The sequence below is a fragment of the Camelus ferus genome, chromosome 12 (genome assembly GCF_009834535.1).
Source record: "Camelus ferus isolate YT-003-E chromosome 12, BCGSAC_Cfer_1.0, whole genome shotgun sequence".
NCBI lineage: Eukaryota > Metazoa > Chordata > Mammalia > Artiodactyla > Camelidae > Camelus > Camelus ferus.
Genome location: NC_045707.1, coordinates 22,939,766 through 22,954,456, shown reverse-complemented (window position 1 = coordinate 22,954,456; position 14,691 = coordinate 22,939,766). Strand labels below are relative to the sequence as shown.

Below are 14,691 nucleotides of genomic sequence, written 5' to 3'. Positions count from 1 at the left end.
TAGCCAGGTCTTCCGGGTCAGGGGGAAGGAGGAAGGGAAGTGTTCTAGCCAGGTCTTCCGGGTCACAGGGAAGTTGGAAAGTGGGAAGGGAGCTTGAGAGCTAGAGTTCCTCACCCTTGGGGGTTTCTTTTGTTTAAGAAAATAAATTATGAGATTTCTCAGAATTCCTGGTTCTCTCCCCAAAATGTTCCTGAGCAGTGAATCTCAGGTCAAGGCCATTACATCCATAGCAGGGATTTACCGGCGGGAGTGGGCAGGTGGAGTTAGGAGCATATGTTTTCAAGCCAGATGGCCTTGGTTAAAATACTCTCTTCCTTTTATTAGCTGTGTGCCTGTGGGCAAGTTACTTGACCTCTCTTCAATTTCTTCATCAGAGAAATAGGGAAAATGATTGCCCACAATTCTAAAATCAAAAAAACCCTGTAATTCATACATTTTGGGGGGTAGCTCATATGGTGACTAAAGCTGACCTGAAGAGGAGTGAGGTTATCTATGGTCTTTAAAAAATCATACTGGAGACTATTCATATGTTTTCACTCCAGAAATACATATTTTTGTATATATATGTTTTTATTGAAGCTTAGTCAGTTTACAATGTTGTGTCAATTTCTGGTGTACAGCACAATGCTTCAGTTATACATGAACATACATATATTCGTTTTCACATTATTTTTCACCGTAAGTTACTACAAGATATTGAATATAGTTCCCTGTGCTATACAGCACAAACTTGTTTACTGAAATATTATTTGATTATGGGATGCTACCCCTAGGAGTGGTATATAATATACAGCATAATGTACTATGTTACCTTTCTAAAACTTGAAATTTTCTGAATTATGAAACATTCCTGGCTCTATGGATTTTGAATATGGAATTATAGATTATAATGATTATCTGAGAGTTTTGAGTTTTAAATCATTTAGTAAAGCACTTACACTGACAGGCCCAGAGTAAGTGCTTAATACAAGTTTACTATTCTTGGTGTGCTGAAGAAATTCTGCCAATGTTTGCCCTTACGGACTCTCCTTTCTTAGATGCCATGCCCCTAATCACCATCTGTAGTGCAGTCACTTAGCGAGTCTTCTCTGCTGCTTACCATTGTATTCCTAGTACTGCACACAGTACCTATAATATAGGTGCTTAAAACATACTTATTGAATGAATAAATGTTAGGATACAGGCTGGTTCTCAGAAGTTACACTCAAGTCACCTTGACTGAATTTTAGTGTGTTACAATTTCTTAGCTCTATTCTACAGGGGCTGGTTTTTTTTTCTTATTTTTTAAGGGCTGTGGTAGAGGTGGATTTGTTATTTAGTTTCTAGTATAAATTTATTTATTTATAAAATAAGGTTTTTATTGAAATACAATTCACATAAGATTCACCTTTTACAGTGTATAATTCAGAGGTTTTTAGTACGTTCACAGAGTTGTGCAACCATCACCACTATCTAATTTAAGAATATTTTCATCACCCCCAAAAGAAACCTTGTAGCCATTAGTAGTCACTGCCTACTCTACTCATCCCAGCCTGTAGGGACTGACCTTCTGTCTAACATCTTAATAGTCCTAATCTCATTCTTGGATGATAACCTTATCCTGGGGTTGCAGGAAGTAGTAATATTGCTATTTAGTCCATATCTTAATTAGAGTATGTAGTTCCCAGACCTCTCACAACCTAAGATGACTTCAGCTGCTCCCCTTCTCTCTGGCAAATAGTTGGGGAGTAAGAGGTGAGAAAAGGGGGCAAAAGAGAGCAGGGCTTCTCTTAGGGGTGGATGCCTCATGTTTCTGCCTTAGTAGTTCTTCAGTTACTGCATCTGTCCCCCAAAGACCCAACTGGTTCACTCCGCATTATGACACACAGGTTCTTTGCAACATGCTCTTTCCGGTTACACTTCTGATAGTGTAGTGAGTAAGAGAAGGCTCTGAAGATAAACTGTCTCAGTTCAAAATCTGTGACTTTGGTGCCTCATGGTTCCTTATCTTATAAAATGAATATAACAATAATATATATTGTTTACAGGATAAAACTGAAATAATAGATGTAAAATGCTACATATTCTAGATTATCTCTCTATAAACATACATACATGCATAATACAAATATTAGCTGTTATTTCCTCCTGGCCATCACTGCCCCATGTCTCCAACTTAAAAACCTGGAACTTGCTGATTCCTTGAAGGAAAGAATTACCTCTACAACTTTACTGGAATCTCCATTCTTGCCTCTCCGATGAACTCCTACTTACTTTCTTCAAGGTTAGCTGAAATTACACCTCTAGCTTCTCTGTAGTTCACTCAATCTCTCTTACCTCTAAGAAGTAATTAATTGCTCCTTGTTGGGCTTCCATAGCACACTGAACAGCACTTATTTTGTACTGTAATTATTTGATTTCTTTTCTTTTTTTTTTGCCTATTGCAGTTCTTGTCACACAGTAAATATTTAATGGTCGAATTCTATCAATGTAAGACTACAAGGTTTCTTTGAGGGACTTGGTCAATAAATGATGCAAATACATGTAATCAATAAATTGATTCTGCCTCGAACAGACAGAATGGGGGGGGGTGCAAATTTAAGATGCCTCTTAAAAAAAGGACTGTATGTTAGACGGTGGTGGTGGTAAGAAGTGATTTTTAAACAAGATGGACTTAAACCTGCTTTATTTAGTTAAATCCTTACATCAGAAAAAATGGACACTTACCTACCACATGATCTTCATTCATTTATACCACAAATATTCACTGCACATACGCAGCTTTGTGTGTGGGAGTTACTGTCCTAAGGGAAAGGCTATTTTGAAAGTGCTCGGGAAACCTATATTAGAGTTATTTAAATCGAGGGTGACTCTGACAGGCTTGATGGGTTTCAGGTGGACTGAGGGTCGCAGTGGATTCGGATTGGTGGCTTGAGACATAGGTGACGAGGAGGGAGCCAGAGAGCGAGTGAGTGTACGCGCGTGTGCGCGGGGATGGGGAGGGCAGCGCGAGAGTGGGCTGGGTGGGTGAGTAAGCAGGGGGCGTCTGCGGGCGAGGAGGGAGGCACACAGGAAGCGGGGACGCGCCGGGCGCAGGACGCGGTGACGAATGCGCCGGACGCGGTGACGTAGCGCGCAGGCCGCAGTAGGGGGCGGACTCTGGGCCTTTCTTCCCCTTCTGATTTTCCCCCTCCCCCCTTTTCTCCCTTTCCGGGTTTGGTTTCCCCCCTTTTCTTCCCCTCTCCCCCCTCCTTCCCAAACCCCTTTCCCCTCCCCCGCCCCAGTCCCCCTGCTCCCCCGCCCTGGGCCCTGGGGAAACCCCCACTGAGAAGAGCCCGCCCCCAGAAGCGCGCCGCCGCCGCCGGCCGTCGGGGCCGAGCCGCAGCCGAGCGGCCGTGGGCCCGGGCGGCGGGCGGAGACGCGGGCGCCCTCCCCGCTACGGCCTGCGTGAGGTGAGGCCACCTCCCGGCCGAGGGGGCGGGCGATGCTGGCGGCCCGTGGGGAGGGGGCGTGGCGGGCGGGCGGGCGGAGGCCCCTGGCCTGGGTTCCCCGCGCTGGTGCTGCCGGGACTGGGGGCGGTTGGTCGGGGCCCGAGGCTCCCGTGAAGGACGGTCCCCAGGCCAGAGAGGCCCGAGTGTGCGCGGGGAGCGCAGGCGAGAAGCTGGGGGCGCGGGGCGGCGGGCGGGGGGCTGGCGCCACCTGTGGCCTGTGTGGTGGGACCTAAAAACTGTTGCGCCCTTGTGGTGCTCTGGGGGTGACTAGCTCCATGTGTTTCTTGGATCTCCGTATTCCTTCAAGCTTTGCAAGATTGGGAGGGAAAGGTGTTGCAGTGTTTCAAATCGTGCTTGTGTCCGAGGTTATTACAGGGACAGAGATTTGAGTTGGAACGTTCAGGGAGATGTTTCTGGAGCTTAAAAGTTGGGCCTACGCTAAGCTCATCACTGACTGTTGAGGCTCTGAAAACTCTTCTCGGATTCATTTTCCTGTAGAGCCAGACATTTCAACATATGCGACCATTAGCCTAGTAACTCCTCAGAATATTTATTCACTCTGAGTGAGTTGTTTTTGGGTGATGACGAGAAATGACCGAATAACAGCCCCAGAGGTTCATTAAACCAAAGAGAAGTGTGAAGAAATTTAAACTCAGATCTTGGTTGAACGTCCTTGTATATATTTTTTTCAAATAGACTTACCTAAAATTGAGAAGCCGGAGTCCTGTCTGTTGTTGGTAGGCAACATGGAAACTGGGGAGGAGCGAGGTGACAGGTTCCACTTAAGGAATGTCACAAATTCCTAGCATTTTATTGTATTTCTGGATAGTCAGACTGGCACTTGAATAAGTTGTTTGTGGATCCTCTTTCTTCCTAATGCTTTTTCCCCGGCCTTCGTTTTCTTTCTACTATATTTTCTTTTTTTTTCCACTTGTGGAGTCTGGGTCATCAAGACTAGCATGGCTTAGATAGTCAATTCGGTTCATTTTTTTCACTTTTTTTTCTCCAATTCAGTTCATTTTTGTTGCATTTTTCTTCCCTTGTTGCTGTTCTCCACAGGGTTGAGAGGACAGAGAACTTTTCTTGAAGGTCTGATAAACTGTCAGCAGAAGTTAAAATTCAGAGTTTAATTTACAATTTTGTGTCCACTGTATGATCTGTATTAGAGATCTTCAATTTAAAACAAAAATTTTAAAGCTTGCATATATAAAAATAGGATGACTGATACTGTTTTAATTGAAAAGAGTCGGAAGAGGAGATCTTGGCTTCCTGTCTCTATCAGAGTAAAAACCAGAGAGTTTACAATTGTCTTTAAAGCCCAAGATCTGTAGCACTCTTTCCCCCTCCCAATATACTCACTGATCTCCTGGCTGTTCCTTGAACACATCAGGCACACTTCTGCCTTGGCAGCTGTGCACTTCTTCCCTGGATTTTCCTGAATCACCTTTTCCTTATAAAACTGCATAACCTTGTCCCCTCACCTCCTTCAGGTCTTTACTCAAATGTCACTCTAACAGTGACATTTCCTTGGCTGTCTAAATTGCAAAGCCCCCTCTTCCACATATATTTACATAACTCCCTATCCCACTTCTTTGCTTTCCTTCCCTCCTTACCCATTATCAGCCTATAACATACTATATATATTTAGTCTCTTGCATTAGAAAGTACTTCAGTAGATAGTCTTGTTTTGTTGATGTGTCTTCAGCACTTAACAGAGCACTTGACATGCAGTAGGTGCTCAGCAAATTTATTGACTGAATAGATAAATTTATTCTTGAACTCTCATTGTCATGAATTTCTGATCATGATTGGAGATGTGGAATGGATTTTCAGTAGGATTGTGTAAGATACTTTTTGGAAGAACTTGAGCTTTTTTTTTTTTTTTTTTTTTTTTTTCCTGTCAGTTCTTGCCACATTTCTCTTTTGATAGAAGTATTGTGTGTTCAGGTCATTGAATGAAGCACTTTGAGGGCAGAGAGAATTGAGTGTGGAGATCTTTGGTGCTGATGGTCTTAGAGGAAGATTATCTCAGATGTCCTGTGGCTAGAATTTTTACTGCTTCAGGCTCTCCCCTTGAGGTTTGTTTGCATTCCTGTTGAGATAAATATCACCATTCTTACCTCTGACCCCAGAGAGCTGAGCATGCTGGTTCCACTTTGAATTTTTCAGTAGACTGAATAAGTTAATATTTATAGTCTGGGCTGTTTGGGTTAGATTTTTTTCCCCATTCATGTGGAGATGGTTGAGCTTGAAAACTTTAAGGCTAGCTTTCTCTAACAATGGTGGAATGTTCGGTGTCTGATCCTTGTTTCCGCCAATCCATTTTTGGGGTCATTTTTAGCAACTAAATTATACTAAATCCGAAGGTAAAAGGAGCTGGCCCCCTGAGTCCTGTGGATTATCCCTTGTTTGTTTTTTCCTTTCTTGATTGGTGCATCTGTTACCTTCATTGACCTTCTGGCTAGAGTGGCCTGGATGAGATTTCTTTTTGGGGCTGTCCTGGCCACTGTTTTCCAGCTTAGGAAGGCAAAAGGAGTGAGGTAGTGGTTTTAACACTTTGTGGGAATGCTGGTGCAAAGTTAGATTTTTGCTTAAACTTTTGCTAGGACATTGAAAACAGCTAGGCCTGTGAGAGAATGGCTTGGGTCAGGGGGTGGGAGAGTTGGGGAGAATTGGGGATCTTGTATCTATTGACTGGGTCTGGTTCTGTTATTATTAGTGTAAATAAGTAACAGTGTCAAAAGTATGTTAGTTGTCATTTTGTGAAAAATTTCTGCCATTATTTTGGCAGATGGGTAGAAGCTCTACCGCACTTCTCTTGTCACTTTTAAAATCCTTTCACAAAGTTTCTAGGAAGTCTTTCTCAGGCCCCAGAGATATTCAGACATCTCTATGCTTTGTTCTCACTCTTTAGAGATAAATACTGAGTACTGATGTTTCGCTGTAGGTAATGGTTTCTGAATGATGAACTTACTCCCATTCCAGATCTCATCAGGAACTCAATGAAAGCTTTCAGGAAAACGCAAATTTTGAGGAAGGCATTTTGGTTGCATGGTCCCAGGAAGTACAGAGGAGAGAGTTTTGTGAAACTGTGTGTGTGTGTGTTTTCTTAATGAGGTTTTCCTGTGTACTTGAAAGATGGGGTAAAGGACTAAGCGTCTGCCTGTGGAATGTGCTGCCCACTTATAAGTAAGAAAAATAACTGGACTCATGGCTTGAATATGTGTGCATGAATACAGTTGGTGGGTCTAATTTTAGAGGCCTTTTTCATGCACGGTGGCCTTAGTATTTTCCTCGAGCTATATCCTCACACTGTCAAGAAAACATTCCACTTAATATAGTCTTCTCGTGGTTACCTTTTGTTCTTACAATGGTTGCCACTTTAGCAGTGTAGCACTTGTTTCATCTCTCCAGTAAAGTTACTCTGTCCATTCCTTCTTTTTTTTTTTAATTTTAAATTATTTTTTGTAGGGGGAGGTAAACTTCTTTATTTTTAGGGGAGGTACTGGGAAATAAACCCAGGACCTTGTGTATGCTAAGCATGCGCTCTACCACTTGAGCTATATCCTCCCCGCCGTCCATTCCTTCTTAAGTATGAGTTTATTTCTAAAAACAGGTATGGATAGGAAAGATTTCTTAACCTTGATCTCTTTTGACTCCTCTTTGAGTTCCCTTAGATTTCCTTAGCATGTATCTGTTTTCTCCAACACTTAAAAAAATTAATGTTGAAAGCCCTTAGTTACAATAATATGCAGTGATTTCACCGTTTCTGCTTGGGGTGTGTGAAAGGAAAGATTCTGAGATGCTTCCTAAATCCAGGTGTTCTTTGTGCTTTTCTGCAAGATCTCTTGAGTCGTTCAGTCCAGTTATTTGAACCTATACTGGGAAAGCTGCTTAAGCTTTCAAGTTTTGACAGTAAGTTTCCCAGAGTGCTTTTCTGTGCTTTTAAAAGAACTGATCAAATTGGGAACCCCAGCCTAGAGATGAGAGAGGATAAGGAGAAAAGGTACAAAAGCCTCAAGCAGTCTTGTCTTCTAATAGTCAAAACACTTCTGGTATTTTTAAAGGACTCATCTTATTCTATTCCTCCTTAGTTTGCTAACCACAAGAAAATAAAAAAAAATCTTTTCAGTCCCTTTAATTGCTTGCTTGTTTGTCCCACTGTGATGTTTCTAAATTGTCAAAGACTTTGATTTTTTTTTCCTGGGAGACAATTTCAGGCTTCTCTGGGTATTTTCTTGGGGTAAAAAAATGAAGCTAGTTGTTAAATGCCCTTGTATGGTCTCTACCCTGATGTAGACCAATATTCTGATCCTTCCATTTCTCTAAAGGCATTAATAGTATGTTTTACTGCTTGTTTGTGTTTTGTTTTTCATTGGAGACCTCAAAATCTTTTGCAGGCAAGTAAAAACTAGTTTTGCACCCGTGCAGTTACTCTGAGGTCCCAAAAGATCTCAGCTTAAGTCCTTATCCTATAGAGCTGAAAGTATAGAAATAAGTGAGGTAATCATCAGGGTTTAAAATGACTCAGTTTCTTTCTTACTTATTTATTTATTCATTTATTTATTTTTACTGAGGTATAGTCAGTTTACAATGTTGTGTCAATTTCTGGTGTACAGCACAATGCTTCAGTCATACTCAAATATACGTATATTCATTTTCATATTCTTTTTCACCGTAAGCTGCTACAAGATACTGAATATAGTTCCCTGTGCTATACAGTATAAACTGTTTATCTATTTTATATATACCAGTCAGTATCTGCAAATCTCGAACTCCCAGTTTATCCCTTCCTACCCCACTCAGTTTATTTCTGATTGATGTTTGTTGATTGTGAGCCTGTAGTGGGCAAAGAAAAGAAAAAGCTGGTCTGCAGACTAGTGAAATTCTATTTTAATTTTTTGGAGGTAATTTTGCTCCCACTATTAGTCTTCTGTACAATTCTAATCTAGTGTACAGAATAGACTTAACTTCATTAACTAGTTTACTCTGCCACTTGGTTCATTATCTTCCTTGTATGGATGCTTTTGGTATATTTCAAGGTTGCTAACATTTGTGCTGGAGTATGTATTATTAGTAAGCATCAAAGCCATATTTCATATCTGCAGAGCACTTTCTCTTTCCTAAAAGCTTATCAGACCTTAAAGTGGTATCAGCATTCATATTAAAAGACTAGATTTTCCAAGTGTGCAGTTCATATTTTTGTGGGGGCAGTGTTTTTGTTGCATGTGTTAGTTGTTAAGAGTTTGTGCATGGTTTTGGCATGTGAGCAGCATTATGGGCATTCTTCGTGACTTGGAGAATGGTGGTTCAGACTTGGGTAAGCTTCATAACAGAGCTAGGAGGAAAGTAGTCAAGGCAGTGACAATCCAAACTTAATAAGGGATGCATTTGAAATACATTCGCTCCCCATACTCACAAATTATACTTTCTCCTTATCCTTCCTTTGTGATTCTGTAGGAAAAGGCAAAAATGTCTAGGACAGTAATCAGCTGATAGCTTCCAGGAAGCAGTGTTCTATGGATGGGTAGTAGGTGAATGTACACCTCTACAAGAAGTCACTTAGTGTTTCTAGAGCTGTTGGTGGAGCAGCTCCCAGCAGTCATCAAAATCAGTGGGAAGAACATGGTGGACCTTATTAAATCTAATGGACTTCTTTTCATTCTTATCTTATTCTAGTTTTTTGGAGCTTTTGTCATTGTTGACCCTTCTCTTTCTTGAAGTGTTTCAGTGACACCACTTTCTTTTCCATTTGCATTCCTGGCTCTTTTTCTCCTGCTCATCTCTTAAGTGTGTGTTTTTCGTAAGGTCGCTGTTGTATTCTCCCTCTCTGATTCTTGAACGTTAATGGCACAAGCATCTCTTGGAGAATTTGTTAAAAATGAATGCTTTCAAAAGCCTTCATGATCTTGCCCCTGCCAGTTGCTCTGACTTTCCTTGTACTACACTTTCCTTTTCTTACTATTCCTTCATTACATTCCTCTTGTTTTATTATCTCCATAGCACTTCCCACTATCTTAAGTTACCCTGTTTATTTTCTTGTCTACAGTCTGGCTATACCTAGCACCCAAAACTTATGAGTACAAGGATCTGGTTGTATTCCTAGTGCCTAGAATAGTCCCTCAGTGCACATTTATGGCATGAATGAAATGTGGGCTCTTAGGCCTTATCCCTAGAGATTTTGATTTAGTAGGCGTAGAATGGAGCCTAGGAATCTGTGTTTTAACAAACATTCCAGGTGTTTCTGATGTCTCTGGTAGTTTGTCTGGGATGACGTTTAGAAGAACATCACATAGTCTGTCAGTCTCATCCACTCTGATGGTTTCACTCGGCGTCTGTTATTATAAGCTGACAATTTGTGAGTCTCTGTGTCCAGTTCTGATCTCTCGCCTGAGCTCTAGCCCATTTATTCGATGGTCTCTTGAACATCTCCGTTTAACTGTTACACAGCACCTCAGACTCAACATCACAAGAGCAAAAATAATTTTTCCATGAAAATCTGTTCTTTCTCAGTTCTTTTTTCTTTGAATCATGCCACCTAGTTGCAAAGCCAGAGACCAGGATGTCATACTTGAGTCCTTACTCTTTAACATCCAATAATGATAAAGTTATGTAGCCGCTTACCTCCTCAATTTCCCTCGAATCTTTTCATTTCTCTCCATCAGCACTGCCATTTCCTTAGTTCATGAGACCACCATCTCTTATCTGGATAACTCTGATGGCCTTTAACTGGCCTCCTTCCTCTAGTCTTGCTCCTAATATTTCATTGAGTTTTGTATGAAAATCTGTTACTTTCTTTTGCTTAAAACTTTTAAATGTCTTGTTCCTAGTACAAAGGCAAAAGATTTGTTAAAAAATCTGGCTGCTTTATCTCACTTGCCTTATACTTTGCTGTTTTCCCTTTGCTCTCAGGGTTAGGCTTCAGCTACAGTTGAATTACTTATTCTTTTACTTTCCCCTTTCTCACACCTTGCTGCCTTGGGGTACACCATTGTTTCAGTTGGGCACCTCTCCACCTCAAAACAATGACAGAAACCCTCTTTGATTTAGGTGTAATGTTCTGGAACCCTTTCAGGGTATCCCAGACCTCTCATTTTGTCTACCTCTTTTCCACAAAGTTGAATTCCTCTGTCTTCACCTATTTCCCTCTGTATATTCCATTCCGAGTTTCCTGCTCTCACTGAAGTTAAATTTGCTAGGATCGTGATCTCTCCAGTGCCAAGAGAGCTCTCTAGAGCATGTGATTTTTGTCTACTAGCTACAGGGAAAAGAGAAAGAAAAAATTAGATGATTTGAGACATCTATTCTAGAGGTGTGTGTTCTAGATCGTGATTTTGCTAGTTGTTTTGCCCCTCGTAGCTAAACTATACCCAGGAGAGATCATTGTTAGAGTCTTGATTTGGGCCAGAGCTGTAAGGCCAACAACTGAAATCCTGAACTAAATTTTTGCCCTTGGTGCCTGTACCACCAAAGTTTTACCTTTTCCATTATCATGGTATCTTCAGCTTTGTATTAGTTACCCCCCTTTCCAGTTCTTATTTTCCTTCCAGAATTACTTGGTTTAAAATTTATTCTTTGTGTTTTACTCTCCGTCCTAGCAGTATTTTTGACTGTAAAGAAACAAGACAAAGAGGGTTTGTGCTTGGAGTGTTTTCCCTATATGATAGTGCAGAAATATTTTTTCTTTCTTTTTAACTGAATGAGTATGAGGGCTGAAAAATTAAGTGTAATTGACCAGTAAGACAGGAGAACTAAAAAAGAAATCCAACCTGTTTGGTTTCTGTATGCTTTGTGAGGGAGTAAAATCAGAGCCAGTGCTTAACACTTGAATTTTTAAGACCCTTTTTGAAGTTCTCTGAGGCTTTGCTGAGTTTACCCTCATTAACTCTTGCTGAATCAGTGTTTTTGTATGTAAAATGGAGTTGATGGTTTGTTTTCTTCTGGAGTACAGGATGACTTTTGGAAGTATTTCAAGGTTAAGTACAGTAATACTTCTTGATACATCTACTGATTTAAAATGTAAACACTTGAGATTGAAGCTGCACTTAATGGATTCTTAGGCTGGCTTCAATAGTTTACTTTACCTATAGTTAGTAGATAATACAAAGAGGAACAAAGAGGTATCTACAGATATTAATGAGCACACTGTCCATGTACCTGGGATGTATTTACATCTGTTTGGTGGCTACAGTCAGCAAGCATAATCTACTTCACTGAAGGACGGTCTATATTAAACATGATCAGATTACTAGTCTTAATAGTGTTCTCTAGTGTTGGATAACAGAATAGCATTGAAGTTAATATTGGCAGAGAGAAAATATTGCTTTATTTCTTCGTGCTCTAATTCTTCCTTTTTCTCTTTGGCATTAACATTGCTTTTACTAGTTTTTAAAGGTTGGGAAATGGCAATTGTCTTTTCAGTTTAGCGGACTGGCCAGGTCATAGGATCTATTCAGATCAGTAATGCATTTTAGGCCATGAGTTTCTTCTGTTTATTCTGTTCTGTCCTTTATTGTTGACTTGTGCTTTGCTCAATTCCCACAGTAGGGGACACAAATTTAGCCATATACATATGTACACATAACGTACACACACACACACACGTACGCATAACGCGCGCGCACGCACACACACACACACACACACAGTCTGCCACTTGAGGCCCTCTGGAAAGATTATAGATTTTCAATTAAGAATTACAGGCATTCACTTGCCACTGTTTCATCTTACCAACCCAGCTGTTTTCACTTAACATAGATCCAGTCCTGTTACTTAACTGCTTTGATGCACTGTGAGCCTATTATATAGTATTTGCTTAGAAATCAGAGAAACTCAGTTTATTTTTAGTCTTTGTTAGAATAAACATCACCTATATGTTTTCTTTCCAGGACAGTTCTTTGGGAGGGTATAGCTCAAGTGGTAGAGCATGTGTTTAGCACGCATGAGGTCATGGGTTCAATCCCCATTACCTTTCCTACAAACAAACAAAGGAACAAACATAAACAAACCTAATTACATCCCCCTCAAGAAAACAAAACAAAAACAAAAACCCAGCATGTTAGAAGATCTCTTAGTTTCTGGTTTTTCTGTGTTTTTATAATAGAAAGAGTGATCTTCAAGTCAGATTTGCAGAACTGCTTCCAAAATAATACTTCAAGAAAATTTATGAAAAGAGCAACTCATTCATTTACTCAAATGTTCAGTAGGTGCCTGTTATTTTTTAGATGTTGTGTTATATGCTAAAGATACTAAGATAGGTGCGACACTGTCTCTATCGTCAAGGAGCTCATGTTTTATAATAGATTACAAAAAAATAAGTAAACTACAAGGTCATAAGTGTTATGAGGTAGTGATAAAATGTAATATGAGAACAAGGAGGAGGAATGCTTAACTCTGAATGACAGGATCAGATTCAGCTTTTCAGAGAAGATATAGTTTGAATTGAGTCTCAATGTATTCATTAATTCAAGCAGCATATCAGTAGATATACAGTATTAGGTTCTGGGGATGTAAAAGAGTAAGACATAATCCTTACCTTCAGAGGGTTTAGGCAGACCAGTTAATCAGTGATACTGCAGCCTGATGAACTCTGAACTAGAGAAATGCACAAGGTGCTTTGGAAACACAGTGGAGATCTGGAAAGACTTTCTGTCAGGGGGTTATGAACCTTGACGGGCAGACGGGAGTTGGCCAGGTAGAGAAGTTTGGGGAAGAGAGTTCGAGGGAGGAACTGCCTGTATAAATCGTGGGGGTGTAGAGCAGAGCAGCATGATACCTTTGACAAAGTGCAGGGAGCAGGATGTGCCTACACATGGGATGTTTTTGGGAATTAGTTAAGATAAAAGGCTATGGAGATAAGTAGGGAGACCTAATCTTGAAGACCTTTTTTGATAGGCTGAAGGTTTTAACTTTCGTCTTAAACTATAAAAACTATCGAAGGATTATTTTTTTGAAAGATTGCTTTTAGCAGTTTGGCAGCTGGATTGAAAAATAGACTAGAATCAGGGAATCCAGTTTAGGGACAGTCAAAATAATCAAGATAAGAAATAGGTTCTAAAGAGGTCCTGCAAGTGCACAGGGATGAACAAATTAAAGAGATATTTAGGACATAGTATCTGTTAGACTTGGAGATGTGTGTATGTGTGTGAGTACAGTTGTGAGAGGGATGAGCTCTTGGATAACTCCTAGTTTTCTGGGTTCCATGCCAAGATGGATGGTGACATCATTTATGAGTTAGGGAGTACAGAAAGATGCATGTTTGGGAATAAAGGTGAGGTGTTTTGTTTTGGACTGGTTGAATTTGAGGTACCTGTGGAACCCTGTGGAAATGCCTGATAGGAAGTTAGATGCACCAGCCTGGAGTTGGAAAGAGAAATTGGGACTGCTGCGACATTTGGGAGTCAACAGTGTATATACATTGTAGTTGAAGTGATGGGTTTTGTTTATCCAAGGATCATGTTGAGACTGAAGAACTGAAGGCTGAGGAAGGAGTCTTGGAGAACACTGACAGTTAAAGATGTGACTGCTAGCAGGGGAGCCCTGGAAGAAAACTGAGGAGGCCAGGAAGGTAGATAGAAAACCGAAAAAGTTTATGTGATAGGAACTTAGAGAAGAAACTTTCAAGGAGGAGGAAAAGAATTGTGTCAGTGTGTAGTGAAGTGGTCAAGTATAAAGACACTTGGTGCTGGATTTGGCACTCAGGTCATTGGTGACGTCAGTGAGATCAGGGTCACTGAAGTGGTGAGAGCAGAGACCAAATTGTTTTGGGCTGTGGAATAAATAGGAGATGGGAAAGAAAAGGCAGATAAGCCCTGTATTACAAGATGATTGCAGAGAGATGGAGAGAGAGGACAGTAGGGAGGGCATGTGGGGTTCAAGGAAGAGTTTTTTAAGATGAGACATTTGAGCAAGACAATAGAGAGTGATGATAATGAAGTGAGGTTTTTGAGGATGAAAAGAAGATAAAATCCAGAGCACAGGTAGATCAATTGTTATTGATCTTCATTAAGATAGAAAGAGAAGGTTAAGAAAGGGGTGGGGACAAATATTTGGTAACTGAACAAAGGAATTTGAGGGAGCGCCAGTCTTAGGGTCTTGATACTCCTTTTGATGGAGGAGACATCATTTTGAATGAGGGGGCTTGTGTGTTCCAGTAAAGAGGGTTTGTAAAATAGGGGCCTTGAGAAGAGAGCCAAATTTGGATAGCTTGAGAGAATAGGTG

General features: G+C 40.6%; 1 protein-coding gene across 17 annotated transcripts in view; it reads left to right on the top strand.

Moving 5' to 3' along the window:
• Positions 1 to 3,249: 3,249 nt before the first annotated feature.
• Positions 3,250 to 14,691, top strand: part of R3HDM2 (R3H domain containing 2) — a 125,653-nt gene continuing 114,211 nt past the window's right edge. For 8 of the 17 annotated variants that reach the window (XM_032493158.1, XM_032493160.1, XM_032493165.1 and 5 more), the window contains exon 1: positions 3,250 to 3,431. The gene's annotated coding sequence lies outside the window, so the exon portion shown is untranslated. The remainder of the gene's footprint in view (positions 3,432 to 14,691) is intronic. The other 9 variants (XM_032493171.1, XM_032493172.1, XM_032493166.1 and 6 more) reach the window with 2 other exon arrangements.